At 41.3% G+C, this 18,318-nt stretch overlaps 1 pseudogene; it reads left to right on the top strand.

The window, feature by feature from the left end:
* LOC130071000 (zinc finger protein 160-like) overlaps window positions 1–18,318 on the top strand; it is a 34,253-nt pseudogene that overhangs the window by 10,478 nt on the left and 5,457 nt on the right.

The raw sequence follows: 18,318 nt of genomic DNA, 5'->3' as shown, positions 1-18,318 counted from the left end.
TCTCTTTCATAGGTTCACTCAACGCTGCGTAGCTAAGAAGCAGTGGATTTGTAGGCTGCTGTATCACGTACCGTTTGAACTGACGCGCTACAGCGATCTGTCACATTTCAAAGAGCCAAAACGTTATTTATTGTGTGAATCTCGTAAAAATATCGACAGAATCTGACAGCTGTGGATTTGTTCCATATCAAAAGTAACCTTCTCTGTCTTGTCTGTCGGTGTCCTCTTTGTCCGCGATTTTTCTCTGCGTGAGAAAATGGATGTGTGGCGTGAGAGCGTGTGAAAAGGGTCAATTGCGTGAGTCTCACGGTCAATGCGTGAGAGTTGGCAGCTCTGCCTGCTAGTAATCTCTATTCATCTCCAGTATTATTACATTGTTTGATACAATATTATTTTATTTGATATTATGTAAATGTGTAAAATGTAATGTAATTTTTTTTTTTTATATTGGTTTTATTATTACCATATGTTACTTGTATTTATATTGTTTAAAGATTTAAGTTAATATTGTGTCCAGTTTGGCCCTGTAAATAAAAGGGTATTATTTTTTTATAAAGTGTGTGCGGTTTCGTTTTCTTAAGTACCGTTTCAAGAACCGTTTAAGCACCGGAACCGTTTAAAAAATACAGAGTAGGTACTGGTATCGGATAAAACCCAACCGATACCCAACCCTAGTTACGACTGTGACCCTTGTTCCCTGAGAATGGAACGAGACACTGCGTTGATGACGACACTTTGGGGAATGCCCCCAGCGTAACGTAGAAGTATGAATGAAACTAATCCAATTCTGATTGGTGCTGCGTCATATGCGTCATACGTAATGTGTGAATGCATACACGGAAGCTAAATAAAGGGATGCCGGCCCAGGCAGGGGAAGGCGTGGCAAAGTCTTAACCCGAGACGTTCCCTTTCGAGTGAACTAGCACTGCGTCGATGATGACACTTGGGGAACTAATACCCTCTATGCCACAACGAACCCTGCCTGCCGTAATGTGAAGCTGTCTCAGGCACAACTTAGGATGAGAGCACTCGTGCACCCAACGTATATTAGAGAGGTCCAGACTGTAAAATCTTGTGAATGTGTGCAGTGGCCTAGCTAGCCGCATCACAGACCTCTTGGATAGGTGTGGCAAAGGTGAAGGCAGACTGCGCACCTGATAGGCCAGGGAAATACCTTGAACTATCCAATTGCTGATGCTATGCTTTGAAGCGGGGAACACCTTCCTAGGTGACCCGAAAAACACCAACAACTGATCTAACTTCCTCCACTAAGATGACTTCTGAATGTAGATATTAAGCGCTCTAAGTCTCTCATCTTGCGCCGTCTAATGAGGTGGGAGATAAAAAGCGTGCAAAACCATAGGCCATGGCATGTTAGAACGCACCTTAAGCACATAGCCCGGTCTGGGATGCAAGATAGCAGGAGCAAACTCCAGGCACTCAGGAGATATAGAGAGGGGCTGGAGATCTCCTACTCTTAGCGAAGGGTGGCTAGGAAAAGCTACCTTGAGTGTGAGGTTCTTGGCTGCAGCTGACTACATAGGTTTGAAGGGGGCTACCCGGGTCGCAGACCTCATTCTCCATGCACCACGGAGGAACCATACAACCAGCTGGTGCCTCCCCAAGGGTCCGTGACTTAAAAGAGTGTGTAAAGCAACAATGGCAGCCACGTACACCTTAAGAGTGAACGGGGTAAGACCAGCAGAGAACTGATTCTGGAGAACTCCAGTACTGAAGCCACCGGGCAGTTAACTGGATCCACAGCACTCTCTCTACACCAGTTCGTGAAAACCCTCCATTTCAGGCCGTACAATTTCCTTGTGGATGGAGCTGTGGAGCTGAGTATGGTCTCAACCACTGCCGACAGACCAGCTTAGACCCACAGTTTCCACAGCTCTGGACAAGGGTGGAATATGAGCCCTCCGCCTGAGAAACCAGGTCCATCCTGATGGCCATCTCCCACGGAGGGCCCTCCAGGAGCAATACTATGTCTGTGAATCGTACTCGGGCCGGCCAAAACTGGGCTACTAGAAGTAGATTGACTCCGTCCCATCTGACCCTTTTCAGGACTCCCAGGAGCAGAGTAATCGGGGGAAATGCGTACAGGTGTCGCTTCTGCCGTGTCTGCACCAGTGGGGCTGGATGGGTTAGAGCAGTGGTTCTCAAACCTGTCCTGGAGGACCCCCAAAACTGCACGTTTTCTTTGTCTCCCTAATCAAACACACCTGATTCAACTAATCAGCTCATTATCACATGTTAATGAGTTGATGAGTTGAATCAGATGTGTTTGATTTGGGAAACAAAGAAAACGTGCAGTGTTGTTCCCAAACCTGTCCTGGCGACCCACCAACACTGCACGTTTTCTTTGTCTCCCTAATCAAACACACCTGATTCAACTCATTAGCTCATGAACACTACATTATGTACTCGTTATATCATAAGAAGAATGGCATCTACGCTAATGTTAGTCTTTCTGTTTATTCCAAGGTTTACTGTAGCCAGCCGGATCCGGGCCATATCCAGATCAGATGGTGGACCTGTGCCTAGACACAAGTTCACTTTGAGTTCAAGTTCACTTTATTTATATAACACATTTAAAGCAGCCACTAGGCTGACCAAAGTGCTTTACTAAACAACCATATAAAGAAATTAATACCTGCATAACACATAAAACACAAATAAAAGCAGCAAAGCTAAGGGCAACCTTAAAACAGGAGTAGCAAAACATTATCAGACTCAAATATAAAAAAGTAAAACAGAAGTGGCAAAGCATTATCAGACTCAAATATGGAATGGAAAGACATGATTGGCAAAACAGTATCAGACTCAGATATAAAATTGTAAAACAGAAGTGGCAAAACAGTAGCAGACTCAAATATAAAATAGTAAAACAGAAGTGGCAAAACAGTATCAGACTCAAATATATAAAGTAGTAAAACCAACCTAATAAAATAGATCAATATGCTAAAGAGAACAGGTAGGTTTTTAACAGAGACTTGAAGAAAGACAGGGTAGGGGCCGTTCTAATCTCTAGAGGCATGGTGTTCCAGAGTCGTGGCCCTGCCACCGCAAATGCACGCTCCCCTCTATGCTTGAGTCTAGCGCGAGGGAATACCAGCAGAGCCTGGTCGTGGGATCTTAGGCTTCTGGACGGAGTGTAAGGATGAACGAGTTCAGAGAGATAGGCAGGAGCTATGTTATGTAGAGATTTAAAAACAAAGAGTAGAATTTTAAAATCTATTCTCTGTCGAACTGCCAGAGATTTGAGAATCGGAGAGATGTGGTCATATTTGCGACACTTATAAGTCTGGCCGTAGCATTTTGGACTTACTGAAGACGGGCAATTTGAGAACTTGATATACCGCAATATAAGGAATTGCAGTAATCTAGCCGACACATAATAAATGCATGAACAGTCATTTCCAGAGTTTTCAGAGTGAGAAAGCCTTTGATTTTAGACAGTAGACAAAGTTGGTAGAAACTAGAACTGATTACGGATGAAATGTGTTTGTCAAATTTTAGAGGCTGGTCGTCAAGAACACCTAAGTTCCGCACTTCTGTGGATTTAAAAGCCGATAGACTCTCTAAATCAGGCCTTATACACTGAGAATTTTCATTTGGGCCAAAAACAATGACCTCAGTCTTGTCTTCATTTAGAAAGAGGAAATTTTGGGCTAGCTATGCTTTCACCTCCTCTAAGCATAGCAGAAGAGAATTTAATGCTACAGGGTTGTTTCTCTTGATTGGAATATAAATTTGGGTGTCGTTTGTGTAAAAATGAAATGATACACCATGTTTCCTTAGAATAGCGGAGCGGAGCTGGAAAAACAGGTATGACTAAAACCATGTCAGAACAGAAGCTTTTAGACCCACCCAAGTCTCTAGTCTAGCTAAAAGAGTAGGGTGGTCAATGGTATCAAAAGCTGCAGAAAGATCTTAGAGAACAAGAACCACAGTGTCTCCAGAATCAGTATAGAGATAAATATTGTTTAGAACTCTCAGGAGGGTCAGACTCAGTGCTGTGGGCAGTCCTAAAACATTATTTGACAAAAATTGTTGGAGTTGATCCAGCACAATTTTCTCTAATAGCTTAGAAATGAAAGGTAAGACAGAGATAGTTTTTTTTTTTAACCGAACAATCTATTGAAGGCTTCTTGAGCAGAGGAGTGACCATACCTGGCCCAACCGAATCAATGATTAATTTAAAAAATCTCGGGTGAATGATATCATTAGGACAAAATTAAGGTTTGAGCTTGACAATCACGTCCTTCAGTGTCTGGAGGTTGATAGGATCAAAAACCTCACAAAAAACAGAAGCAGGTGTCGAGATTGGGGGGAACAGATAAATTGGGGCAGACACTAAGTCTTAATTTAGTGATTTTGTTGATAAAAAAACTTTGGAAGTCTTCACATAGAGCATCTGAGGCAACAGACAATGTGTTAACAGATAGATTTACAACAGACTGGATGACCTTTGGGTTAGAGTGATTGGATTCAATTAAATTAGAAAAATAAGCAGCCTTCGCAGACTTAGCAGCATTCTGGTATGAAGTAAGAGAGTCTTTGAACATTTGGAATGAGACATGTAGCCTGTCCCGTTTCCATTTGCGTTCAGCCTTTCTACAAATTTGTCTTTGGTCATGAGTGTCAGAGTTTTGCCACAGTTCAGTTTTTGGTTTGCACTTGTGAGGTTTAAGGGCTTAAGTCACATTTGCTACCTAAAGCCAGGCAGAATTTAAAAGGCTGAGATATTAATCCGCATCCAGGTCAGATAATGGTTGATCCAAGTGCAAGTGTGAGCATAGTTTAGCAAAGCACAGATCAAAGTTTGTGCTAAACTGTGGAGAGTAGAACCGCGACAATGTAACAGGTACAATAGTGAGTAGAGAGAGCTACGGGAGAAACAGTGAGAATAAATAGAGTGAGAAATTATTTTGTCCATAGATACTCAGCAGAGGGCAATAGAGATCCATTCATTTTACTGGATGTGGCCAGCTGCTCATATCATAACTTTTGTAATACATTTTGTGAATGTATATGTATAAACATTATAAAAGACATTAAAAATAAATATTCTTTCAAAAAGAAGAATTTTGGTAATTTTTGATGCGTTTTGAAATGTCCGTTTTTACAAAATACCACAGAAATTTGACGGGAAAATGCCACATAAGAAACACCTAAAGGACAAGACTTGGAGTCAGATTGTAGTTGCATATTATTTATTTTAATGAACCAAATGTGAATTTTTTTTTATTAACTTTACAATTAGAGAAATGAATTAAATAATATATAATAAAACCAACAGCAATATGCAGAAATGAACAGGAGTGAAGAGTGAACACTAAATAAAAATAACATTTTTGATAATCACATTCGGAACACTGAACAGAAAAGCAATAACAAGCTACAAAAAAAATATTACGTAATGCACATGGTAAAAAAAAAAGCACAGACCAGAATGTTGTGAATGAACAAGTATCATGAACAAAAATCAGTCCACGCACATCTGGCACAAGTACACGGTGTGAGCAGCACAAATGGCTCTCTTGCAGTTTGCGCACTGTTTATCCGTTTTTTAATCCTTGGCCTGTGGACAAACCTTTTTCTTTTGGGTGGTGGATGTTCAGTGGAGGGGCCTGGAGCGTCGGAAGAATCTTGTTTTCTCTTCAGTATTGCTGCAGAGGCTGGTGCATGAGGCAGGCGTTGTCGTCGCTCCATGTGTGGGGACACCGGAGCTTTCCCCAGCTCTTCTAGAAAGAGCCAACTTTTGAAATTCTTCCCTCTCTCCCATGATGGATTTATCTCCCTCCACAACACAAATGCATTTATGGCAGATTCATCCAGGATGGTAGAGAAGACAACCATTGGTCAACGATTTGTTTTACACTTGCAACTGTAGCTTGCAACCATCTGCAATATTGCAAACAAACACACAAATTAGTATATCTGCTGGCAAAAGGAATGCCACTCACTCTGTCACCAACTTTGAATAAAAATTAGCAAAATAATGCATCAAAATATAACATTTGTAAATACCTTGTCAAAGTTGTCGTCAACACCTTTGCAGCGATTGTAATCCAAGATGACATCAGGCTTCTTGTCCTCCGTCACTCACTTTGGCATCCTTGTGGCATGTGCTCATCAGCAGCACATTTTTACCCCTTTTGGGGCAGTATGACACAAGATTGTGTGTCTCAGTGAAGGCAAAAAGAGAGGAAAACACAGCCCGGTCTCTCGTTGTCAAAAGAGCAGGTGGGAGTTCAGGCTTGTTTTTCCGAACTGTGCCAACCATTGTCAACTTTCTTCACAGGAGCTCCTGGCCAAGGGCATATGATACATCACATGTAACTGTGTGTCCCTGAAGTCCAGTGGTCAAATCAAGGACCACACGCATGCCCTGATTTCTTTCTGGCTGACCATCTCGAGGCTTGCCGGTGTACACTTGCATGTTCCATGCATAGCTTGTCCTGGCGTCACATCCTGCCCAGATTTTTATCCCATATTTCGCCGGCTTGCTGGGCATATACTGCTTGAATGAGCTTCGACCTCGAAATGGCACCAGGCACTCGTCCACTGTTCTGTCCAGGCCAGGGTTGAACATTAGTGGAAGACGCTCAACCCATAAATTCCAAACATCACGAATGGGTGCCATCTTGTCACTTTCACGCCGAGCAGGTCTTGTGGCCCGGTCATCGAATGGAACTACTTTTGACAATGTTCTGAATCTTCTTAGCGACATCACAGGCCGGAAAATTGCACGCCCAGTTTCAGCCTCCCACAAACTCACTCATGACTTCCCCACAACGGCTCTTTTAAGAGCCACCCACAAACCTATAAAGAGCATAACTTTCTAAAAACTGTTTTCTTCCATTATTATATTTAGTATTTTTTTCCAGGTTGTCAGCATCAGTTCCAGGCTGTCAGGTCCACAACATGCACATGTATTAAGTATTTTTTAATAAATAAAATGGAGCCAGCCTCCAAAAGTAATTAACCTGTCTTTTTTTTTTTCCCTCACTCAACACCATTGAGCCACTTTTATACACTAAAATATGTTGGTTGTCTTTACATTACAATGATGTTTCATATAATCTATATTTAGATATGGACTAAATAACATTCAATACAAAATTAATACGTCTCGTATATAAATAATGAAGTTCTGTGATAAAAGATTTGCTTTGTTATGCATAGAACCACACCAGGCATTTAGTCAAATTGCAAAATAATTTATTAAGGCCAATGAAATAAAATCAATATGAACAGAAAAATAATGTGCAAACTATTTACATGGAGACAGTAATAAAAAGGACCTCGCTTGGAAGGTGGAAAAGCCACAGGGAACAACATGTAGGAGAAGAGGAAGGAGGGCGTTCTGCGTTTCCTGCAGAGCCTGCTGCCTCATTTTTTTTTGAGGGGGGGGGAATTTGGGTGGACCCAAATTTAGCACAATGGTGCTGTTTTCCATTAATAATTTGTACATTTTAAATTTAATGTTTTCTTTCAGGTGAGGCGGCATGCTCTGTAAAAAAGGCAGAAGGCCGAGGAGGAAGTGTTCGTCTGCGGACAGTGGCGGTGGTGTTGGAGGTCGCGCCGGAGGTTGCGCCGGAGGTTGCGCCTGAGTTTGCGCCAGAACAGCAAGAAGTTGCTGTTCCACCTCCGACGGACCATCATGTGACCGCTCACGGGGCCGCCGACGGGCTCTCCTCCTCTGTTGGCCTGTGAAATAAAAAAATACAACACACGGTGCAATGAGAAGGCAGAAAGATGATACCTGATTTTCAAGTTCACAGTGAAAAAATTAAATTTAAAAACAAAATTGTCTAGATTTTGTGAGAATAATATCTGTGCCTGTGTGAGTGAAATAGACAGTGCTTAAATGCAAGTGTGATATTGTTTTGAACTTGCTTTAACATATATTAAGTAATTAAAGTTATACTTTAATTAAAGTTATACATATACATATATAAACATGCAAATGAACAGTAACTAAAAAGTATGTATGCAGATGATTGGTTGCATAGATTGCAATGGATTTGTGTCTGCATTTACAAAAACAATGATTATTAGTAAGGGGACTAATGTTTTGTGCACGTAACATGTTGAAATATTGTTTGTACTATTGCCTTCACCCACCTGTAGGTTCAGCAGCAGGGGCTGAGGGACCAGGGACTGGGGAGACAGGAATAGAGGAGGGGGTTCTTTGACCACCCTCTCTCTGATCAAATGGCTCTGTCAAGACAATATTAAATGTTAATACATTGGTTACAATGGACGTTGGTAACAATACTCAGAGAGATTACATTTCTTCATCTGTAAACATGACAGCATATATGCCATGTAATTTGGGTTTATTGGAAACACACCTATCACTGTCTCCCCTGATGGTTCTCCTAGGTGTCCCTGGTCCTCGAGGTGGTTGTCCTCTCTGATCTGGGCCTCGACCCCCTCCATATTACTTGTTGTCTCCCTTGGGGTGATGAAGGGGTCGAGGAATCCCAAAATCTGAGCGAATTTCCACCTCTTCCCAGACCCTGCTGCTGACCCACTCCTCTTGTCGGTCTCCTTCCTCTTTTCCTTCAGGTATGTGTCCCTGAGGCTTTTCCACTTTTTACGGCAGAAATCCTCTGAATAAACACATTATCTTGTTAGCGAAAATTAGTTGTATATTTTAGCAGGAAAATATTTGTAAAATAGCTGCTAGCTGGTTAGTAGGTCAATAACGTGACTCAAAAGTAAAATTTTGTACATCTTAAACTTACCAGGTTGTAAAATCTCCTCACTAATCCTCTTCCAAGCGAGGTCCTTTTTACTCCTGTCTCGATAAAAGTACGACGTTGAGTCGTAAATCTCCGGGTATCCGCTCACAGCTAAAATTAATTTCTCCTCCATTTCGAATGAGTGAATTCGAGCGGGAGTTTATTATGTCACGTTGCCACGTGAAGCAAGCAGGCTCCTGATTGGTTAACGCGGCGCGAATTGACGCAGAAGTTCAAATTTTTCAACTGGGGCGGCAGACGCGAATTTGCGTCAAACGCGAGAATGCACAAAAAGCACTACATAAAACATTCGCGCGTAACGCGCTTAACGCGCCAAACGCTCAATTCGCGCCATTCGCGCGAATGAGGCGTATTCGCGTCTACCGCGCCGCGCTCTACGCCTCATTCGCGCCGCAGGAATTTTTTACGCGCGTAACGCGTCTTTGCATTGAATTAACATTGAAATCACTCGAAAGTTCACTCAAAAACTTCAACAATAAATTGTTCATATGCTACAAAGAACGTTCAAGGATATTTATAGTTGCATTGTACAAATATATTTTATCTGACCATAACTTGTAGTAGATAAATTACAACTACCACCTCTAGGCCTACTATTATTACTAATCTATTAGGCTGCTACAAGGTTAAGGGGGTTTCGGGGGTATTTCCCCCGTAAGAATTTTTTTGTGCATTTTAATGTTAAATTCATCAATCTGGTGCACTTTAAGAGTTCAAAACTAAAAGCTCCAACCCATATTCAGTGTGCAAATTGAACAAAGAAAAATGCAAACCTCTTTTAATTACAGTGTCTGTCTACATTACACCACTACAATAATAGATATAATAGCCATAGGCTATTGTAAAACAAATGCACTGAAAAATAAAGGAAACTTTCATAAGTAGCCTTATTGTACAAATTTCTATACTTGAAAGTAAGTTATATATTTGGAAGTAACCTAGCGCCGTCAATTAAGCAAAACAAAACAAAACGAATGGGCCACCAATGTACGAGTTTTATGGGCCGTTAAGACAAAAATAAAAACATTGAAAAATAAAAGTATGAGATGTATCGCCCCAAAAAGCACGTCGGCCCCGCGGGAATCTCCCGTAGTCCCGATGGCCAGAACATTTGACACCTTAATGGCTGAGATGAGAAGACTTACCTCTATACTGGGCTTTCTTTTTATCTTGTTGCTTTCTCCGTTTTTGTCCCTGTGCACCAGAGGGTTTAGACCGCTTCATTTTCGATCAGCGCGCGCAGCAGCCGAGCACTTGCCTAACGTAACCATAGAACGTAACGTAACGCAATTAACCCCCGCCCCTTTAATGATCGACAATAATCATCCATTCAATCTAATAATCAGGTTGACAAGTAATTAAACGTATGGCTGAGGGGCGCCTTTTAGGATGATCATGTTTAATAAACATGTTTTTGTTTCGCTAAGGGGAAGTAGGCCTAGGGCGACACTAGAGGACGCCCGCGCCCCCAACACATTTGTCGCCCTAGGCAACCGCCTAGTTCGCCTATAGCAATCGCCGGCCCTGGGTTGGACAGACCCAACTGCCTATAGAACTGGGCTTTTTTTGACAAAACCAGCTGCCTTAGTCAGCTGTGCTGTGCATTATGGGATGTTTGTTGACGGTTTACACTTCAGCACCTAAGCCTCATGTCAGCTCGCAGACAAACTTGGAGTTGTGAGGAGGTGCAGAGACTCGTAGAAATTTGGTACAGTATTTATTCATCTTTGTTAATGTTAATTATTAACAACACAGCTGTTCATTGTTTGTTCATGTAAGGATTCAGGGCGGATCTAATCCGTGGGGAATTTGCATATCATAATTAATAATTGGTAATTAATAATTATTCATACATGTTTGGATTAGATCAGTCTTACATTAAATTTAATCTCCCTCTAAGGGAGGATCTGTCATCTTACCTGCATGCATACGTGTGAATCCCGGAAATTAACCACAAGTTGATTGTAGTTAATTACATGGACCATGTTTCACAAACAGGTAAAATGAATTAGCTCAATTGTCAGGATAATATTTGTGGGATCCACAATATCATCTTACTTTATAGGATTTCAGGAAACGCAATTCTCTGGCCAGAAGAATTGGGTTTCCCGCCCTATAAACACAACACATTCTCTTTAAGGTATTTTTAATTTTAGTAAGCATGTAGCATAAGACCTTTTGCACTTAAGGGACTTGAAATTGAGCAAAGAGACAGCACATCAATCAAAATGAATATATAATTAATTTAATAGAGGCATGACTACTTAAGCATTTACTACAATGATACATGTATTTACAAACATTAAACACAAACTAAGACGACGCGGGGCGTTTAGACAATTGGTACCCATGTAAACATGAGTTGGAGAGAGAGAGAGAGAGAGAGAGAGAGAGAAAGGGAGAAAGTTGGTGAGAGAGAGCGAGGGAGAGAGACAGAGCTGGTAAATTGTAAACCTCGACATCAACCTTCTGAAACAACACGAAAACACATTCTTAATGCTCTGAAAACAGGGTAACCCAAATTTACTTGCATGTGGAAGGGTTCTCTCATGTGTTGCTGCGTTCCTTGAGCGGCCTGCATGTTGAACGAAGGTCCTGTCCTGCTTGCGCGCGTCGTGTGGAGCGCGGCTGCAGCGTTTTTGCACGGCCCGTCCCGGCGCGTGCATGGTTGGCCGCTTGCGCGTGGCGCCTTTGTTCCATGGGGGATCACGTGGCGGTCGTTGGCATTCGGCGCGAGTGTTTGAAAGGCTTAAAGTCTTTGAGGTGACGTTACCCGAGGAAATAGTTCGGCAAAGTCCATTTCCTTTCCTGGGAGGCGAACTCGGGAGTAAGTTAAAGAAGAGACGAACTTTAGACGAACAAAAGAAAAGATCCATGGTGGGATCAGATCTCCATGAGGAGATCGCTAGCATCACATGTTTCTCTGAGACGGTCAGACTGCAAGAGAAGAGTTGGGCGGAGCCGCGCTCCTACATTTATCACCTCGGAGGAATCCATCCCCTTCCTGTTCACTGGGCCAATCGGGGAATGGATGTTGCACGCGGGAACCCTTGGTTTATTGTCCTTTGTTTGGAAGAACGTGCCCCTCGTGGTAGAGGGGTGTGTTCAAGGAGGGTGTATAGTTTAACAGTTTGAATCTTCAATGGCGGTAAAACCTATTAAAAATACACTTTACTTTATATCTCTTTGCATATTCAGATAGCCCGTTCCATGAGCATTTTAGAGGTGTCAAACACATCATATGAAAGTCAAAGGAAAAATACAGAGGTATTTAATATGCATAAAGAAGGTATTTCTAATGTCTATTTATGGCGTGGCCAAACAAAGATATTTCACTGTGACATGGGGAAAAACACATATACATTTAACAAAATATATTCAATGGTTTTTATGTCTTTACCCAACAGAAATGTCCATCTCTTTGTTCAGAGACATTCTGCGACATTCCGATGGGTTATAAACTTTGTAACAGGAGCTTCACTCGTGTGTTGGGGGAGGGAAGGGCTCGTGTGTGTGTGTGTGTGTGTGTGTGTGTGTGTGTGTGTGTGTGTGTGTGTGTGTGTGTGTGTGTGTGTGTGTTACATTCAGTCTTTTTGGGTCTTTAGCAGGATGCATTTAGGTATTCAGATTCACCCTTTTAGCCCAGTCCTTACATTCATGTTAGGGTGCTTTCACACCTGCCTTGTTTAGTTCGGTTGAATCGCACTAGAGTTCGTTTTCCGAATTGGTGCGGTTCGTTTGGGTAGGTGTGAAAGCAGCAATCGCACTCGGGTGCGCACCAAAAGCGGACCAAACAAGCGTACCGAGACCTCCTCGAAGAGGTGGTCTCGGTACGCTTTCAAACGAACTCTGGAGCGGTTCGTTTGTGGTGAGAACGTGATCCGAACTCGAACAGACCCAACTGTCAGAGAACTGCGTATTTTTGGACTAAACCAGCTGCCGTAGTCAGCCGCGCTGTGTTTTATGGGATGAGGAATAATGTTTGTTGACATTTTGCACTAGCATGCAGCTCGCGGACAAACGTGGAGTTCTGAGGAGGTGCGACTTCGCCGCGTGCAGTGCATTAAAACATTTTGTTCAAGCCGCATCCTCGATTCATTATGAAATGTAATTGTTTGCCTAAAGTAATATACTATGACCAGGGATACTATCAGCCCACGCAGTCGTAGACTCTCCATAGTCAAACGCTGTCTGCCGGATTTTCCTCCTCTTTGTTTACTTCCGGGAGCTCTGGAATTTTCCCGCACGTTGATTCTGACCAATCGAAGTGCAGTTACCTCTGGCCAACGAGTGATGTGGATGTTGTCACGTGACTGCATTTTGGTTCGTTTCATCAACTCATCATCTGATTCGGACCAGAGCAATCAGTGTGGTGTGAAAAGGAACCAAAACGCCTGAAAATGATACAAAGTATCATTTTTCGCCCTTAGTCCGGACCAAATGAACCGAACTACAGGTGTGAAAGCACCCTTAGTTCACAGTGCATTAACTAATGTTAAAAAATACAATATTTGATTTTAAGAATGTTGAAATTAATATTAACTAAGATGAATTACTGCTGTAGAAGTATTGCTCATTCTTAGTTCATGTTAACTAAAGTAGTTAACTAATGTAACTAATAAAACCTCATTGTAAAGTGTTACCAAAAAATAATATAAATGTTGTTCATGTGTGTTAAACAGATTTCCACCACACTCATCCACTATAAGGAAAATAAATCAGAGGACACAACTATTTTTGTTATTTAATTTTGCACAATTGCATTAATTTAGCAAAATTGATAACCTATTGCAAAATGTTACCAAATGGTTGTTGCATTTATTTATTTATTTGTCTGTGGCCCTGATCTTTTATTTTTATTGTTTTTTGTTAGAGCTTCATCAAAAACAAAAATGGTCTGTCAATCTTTCCACACACAAAATGCATCAATCAATAATTGGTTTGTTATTGAAAAAGGTTCCCCACTCCTTGTAAATGTTTTCTGCACATAAGTGCCATTTACAGAATCTCACATATTCGATGTAGTTTAGACTTTTTAAGTGGTAGTTATTAGTGATTAAGATTAATTTAAATGTGTATTTTACCAACGCAGCTTTTGTTTTCAGGACTTTTATTTTGGAGAGGAGATGTGACGTCATAAGGTTGCGCCGCGCTCCTGCATTATGTTGTGATTCGGCTGAAGAAAGGTTTGTTTTAAGCATTTTAAAGTGTTTAAATTAATGCAAACCGTTGAATCAATTTAATATCTTTTACAGGTTATGTAAAATAAGTTAATTAATATTGAATGTTACATTATAATGAGTTATCTAACATTATTGAACGTTTTTTGTGCGAGTTAAGCAAATCCATACATGAGTAGCAGAAAAGGTGCGTTTTTTTTCGCTCCCTATATCCTGAATTAGTTTAGCATAAACATGAATCCCGCTACTTGCAAGTAGTGATGTGAGAAACGGAGCTTTTGAAACTCAAGAGTCAACTGAATCAATCAATCGCTACACAGAATGATTCACTGTGTCGACTCGATCGAATCACCTCAAACACGGATCAACACAAACAAGTAATGACAACTTTTACTAACCAGCTGCAAATATTGTAATCTTTTAAATGTAATCTACAAATAAATAAATATAGTACAAATTATATTGTCTAAATATAAACCAACGGTGTAATTTTTGTTATTTTATCAAAAAAAATTGTGCTAGTTTTGGAGTGTTTTTTTTTTTTTTTGTCTGATCAGGTGATTTAAGTCCATTAACTCTCTCTCTCTGACTGACTCTCTTACCAGTGAACTGAACTACTGAACTAGATCTGACTGAGATGCTCTCAGAGATTTAGTTTGCATTTATTTTTCTTTCTGTTAATTTTTCTCATATTAAACAGGACAGTGTCCAAACACAGAGAAACTCCTGATGAGGCAACTGAGATCCATTATAAACATGACGTGTATTAAAGAGGAGAGTGAAGACTTCAAGATTGAAGAAACCTTCAGTGTGAAACAAGAAGAAACGGAGGAACACACAGGTTGGTTTCATTCTCAAAGCTGAACTCAGTCATTTGATCCTTATAAAAATGTCCAGCTCTACAGAAATGAGTGATATTTTTGAAGAGTGTCCTAAATAAAGTGGTTATATTTGACATGGGTCGCCTCATGTGGACAGACATGTTGAGATCACATGACCAGACAAATACTAATGCTACTTCAACCTGAGAAGATCCGACTTCCATGTTGAACATTTGTTATTGCGACGTCACGCATTAAATTAAATTGCTTTAAAACAATTATTTTGAGTAACATTAAACCCAATATCTACTTATTTTTATGTAAAGATATATTTATTGGGAATATACATAAAAGTGTGAAATATGTAAATGCTCTCGGAGTATTAGCACATTCCCTTTTCTCAGCGTAACAAGAACATAAAATAGAAAAAAAGAAAATATTAAGTAAATGAAATGCACAATTATAGAACCCTCCAACCTGAGAAGAGCCGACTTCCATGAAATTCCATTTCATTAAATAAGGCAAAATAAAACAGAAGTAGCCTAAAAACTATTATTTTGAATAACATTAAAACTAGGGCTGTTTTCGACTAAGGATTTTCATAGTCGAATCTGATTCGTTAGATTTTGCCGTAGTCGACTGATAGTCGAACCTTTTTTTTTTTTAGATTGCAGCCAGACGTTCGGTTGAATAACTGTTCGTCTGTTATAGGACAACTCGCTCTCGGCTACAGTAGAAACATGACGTCACAATATGGCGACCTTCATAGAAGGGGATTCCCGCGCCTATGTAGATATAAATGCCTCATTCTAAGGCAATAAAAACATTACGTTTATTAAGTAAGTTCTTTATACACCACTGAACACATAGTTATGGATGTCATATTGCATTTCTGTTAATAGATACTCAAAAAAGTTACACACTGCACCTTTAACAGAACTCCAATGACACTGAACTGACGTCAGCTGAATAATGACACTATTTTCTTTTTAGAGCTGCTTTACAGAAGAATTTATGTTTGCATCATTGAATAATTTTCTCGTTCATCACTGTAAAGCTTAGGGCTGGGTACCGAGTTCGGTACTTTTTAGGTACCGACCGAATTGCCTCGATACTACCGAGTATCGAAACATGTCTTGTTTTTCGGTACCACATTTCGGTACCTAAGTGGTTAATCTCGTCAACGTCAGTGAAACAATAAGCATGCAGCATGATTGGCTGTGGCGGAAAAACACTAGATTACGCGGCTGCCCAGAGACGCGGCTCGTCGCACGTGAGGCTGCAGTGTGTGTGTGTGTGTGTGTGTGTGTGTGTGTGTGTAAGCGTGCGTCCCAACCCAGATAGATAGATAGAAAATATGTGGAAATGATCCAAAGTGTACCTATGTCATGTGCCAGACTCGATGCCAGATGCACGCGATACAATATTTTCGACAAGATCATTGCTGCCAAGACCGGCAACACGGTAAATCTAGGCACTGAAGCGCATAAAATACACTTGAGAGTAATGGTGTTCACATTGAACGCGAATAGAGCGTCAAATACGCGTCTATCGCGTCTAGTTCGACGCTTGAATCTTCAGCTCGAGTTCAAATTTTTCAACTTGCGCGGAAGACGTTCGCGGCAAACGCGTCGCCCAATTCGCGTCATTCGCGACGCCCGGCGCGAATGATGCGTCTATTCGCGTCTTTGCATTGACTATGTATGTAATCTACTCGCACAAATAATTAAATTCGCGTTCGGTGTGAACACACCATTAGTAAACACTTGTTCATTAATAAACAATTAAAATATCTCCTTGCTATTGTTTCCACATCCATAATCATTAGGCTACTTTTGCCAGTGCTTTGCTGCAAGCTTCACGTGCAGGCATATATCCCGCCCCCCAGTAGCCTATATTTAATTTAATTCACATTTATTTGTATAGCATTTTTCACAATACATATCGTTTCAAAGCAGCTTTACAGAAAATGCATGTCTAAATTACAATTTAGAGTGATCTGTTATCAGAGGTGACAGTGTAATGCATTTCAATTAATTTTCATTCAGTTTCATCGTTAATTAATGCATTAAGTTAAAGCAGAAACAATGAGCTCATTGAAGTAAAGAATACATGTTGTAAAATGATTAGGAAACATAGAAAACTTTAGCATTGGTGCTTTTTTACATACTCAAAATATGAGTGTAAAAAAGTCAACAAACTGAAAAAAAAATTAGGTAATGTTATATTGTTAAACCTGGTTACATAAAATTGGTATCGAAAAAAGTATCGTTCAGGAACCGGTATCGAAGTCAAGGTATCGGTATCGGTACCGAACATTTTGTTACGATACCCAGCCCTAGTAAAGCTGCTTTAAAGCTATATGTGTTGTATAAAGCGCTATTTAAATCAACGTGACTTGACTTGACTATCTGTTAATTAAAAGCTGAATGTGTCTGCTCAATGCAGTATAAGCTGAACGGGAGTCGGACCATAGACCAGCAGCAGTAGTCAGATTTCATTTATTACAAGAGCAAGGAGCTGACTGACAAGACGTTGGTGAAAGATTTGGTTTCAAAGCTAATTCTAAAAGGGCCTATTTGGCAATATTTTGGATTTGATATTTTAATATGGATGTGATGTAGCTCAGAGTTCGTGTGTGGGGGATGGAAGGAGACTCGGGGTCGGCAAGTAGTGGAGCTTGTGCACTTTATTAATGATGCTCTTTTACAGCGCTTTCTTGCGCTCTCAGAATTAACTCAAAACAAAACACTCAATTTCACATGTAAGGCAATACTCTTCCCGCTGACTACAGCTTCTCAGGTTACCGACGAGGCAGCACTCTTTCCACTGTTCACAGCTTCATAAACCTTTCGTCCCGATCGTCAGCGTGCACGAGCTTCCAGTCTCTCTCTCTCCCTCGTTATCAGCGCAGCCCGCTTATATGCGGTTTCCTCACGCCAATTACTGAAATCACAAACAGGTGTTTGTCATTTGAACTTGACCCACTTACTCACCGCTCGGCTCCGCCCTCGCTCTCCCGCTACAGACTTCGCTGAACCACGCCCCCCCCGCCACATACCCCCCACCGCCCGTCTCAGGCCGGGGAGCTGTGACGCGTCAGTCTGTAGGGAAAAAGGGAGAGAAAAGTTAGGAGCCTGTAATAGCGGCCCGCCACACAGGGCAGCCTTTATCTGGGTGAAAGCCTGCTGACACTGCTCCGTCCACTGGACGGTATCTGGTGCTTCCTTTTTAGTTAGATCAGTCAGCGGGCTAGCAAGGTCCAAATAATTAGGTTCAAACCTTCTATAATATCCTGCTAGCCCCAGGAACTGTCTAACCTCCTTTTTGGTCTTAGGTCTTGGACAGGTCGCAACTGCTGCCGTCTTATCAATTTGGGGACGCACCTGCCCATGTCCCAAGTGAAAGCCCAGATACCTGACTTCCACGGGCCCAATCGCACACTTCTTTGGGTTGGCCGTGAGCCCCGCCCCTCGCAGCGTCCTGAGGATAGCTCGCAAGTGCTGCATATGCCGCTGCCAGTCATTACTATAGATG

This window comes from Rhinichthys klamathensis, unplaced genomic scaffold (genome assembly GCF_029890125.1).
Source record: "Rhinichthys klamathensis goyatoka isolate OS25496 unplaced genomic scaffold, OSU_Roscu_1.1 h1tg000018l_1, whole genome shotgun sequence".
In the NCBI taxonomy this organism is placed as follows: Eukaryota; Metazoa; Chordata; class Actinopteri; order Cypriniformes; family Leuciscidae; genus Rhinichthys; species Rhinichthys klamathensis.
Note: the sequence above shows the minus strand (reverse complement) of the source record. Positions and strands in the feature narration are given on the sequence as shown.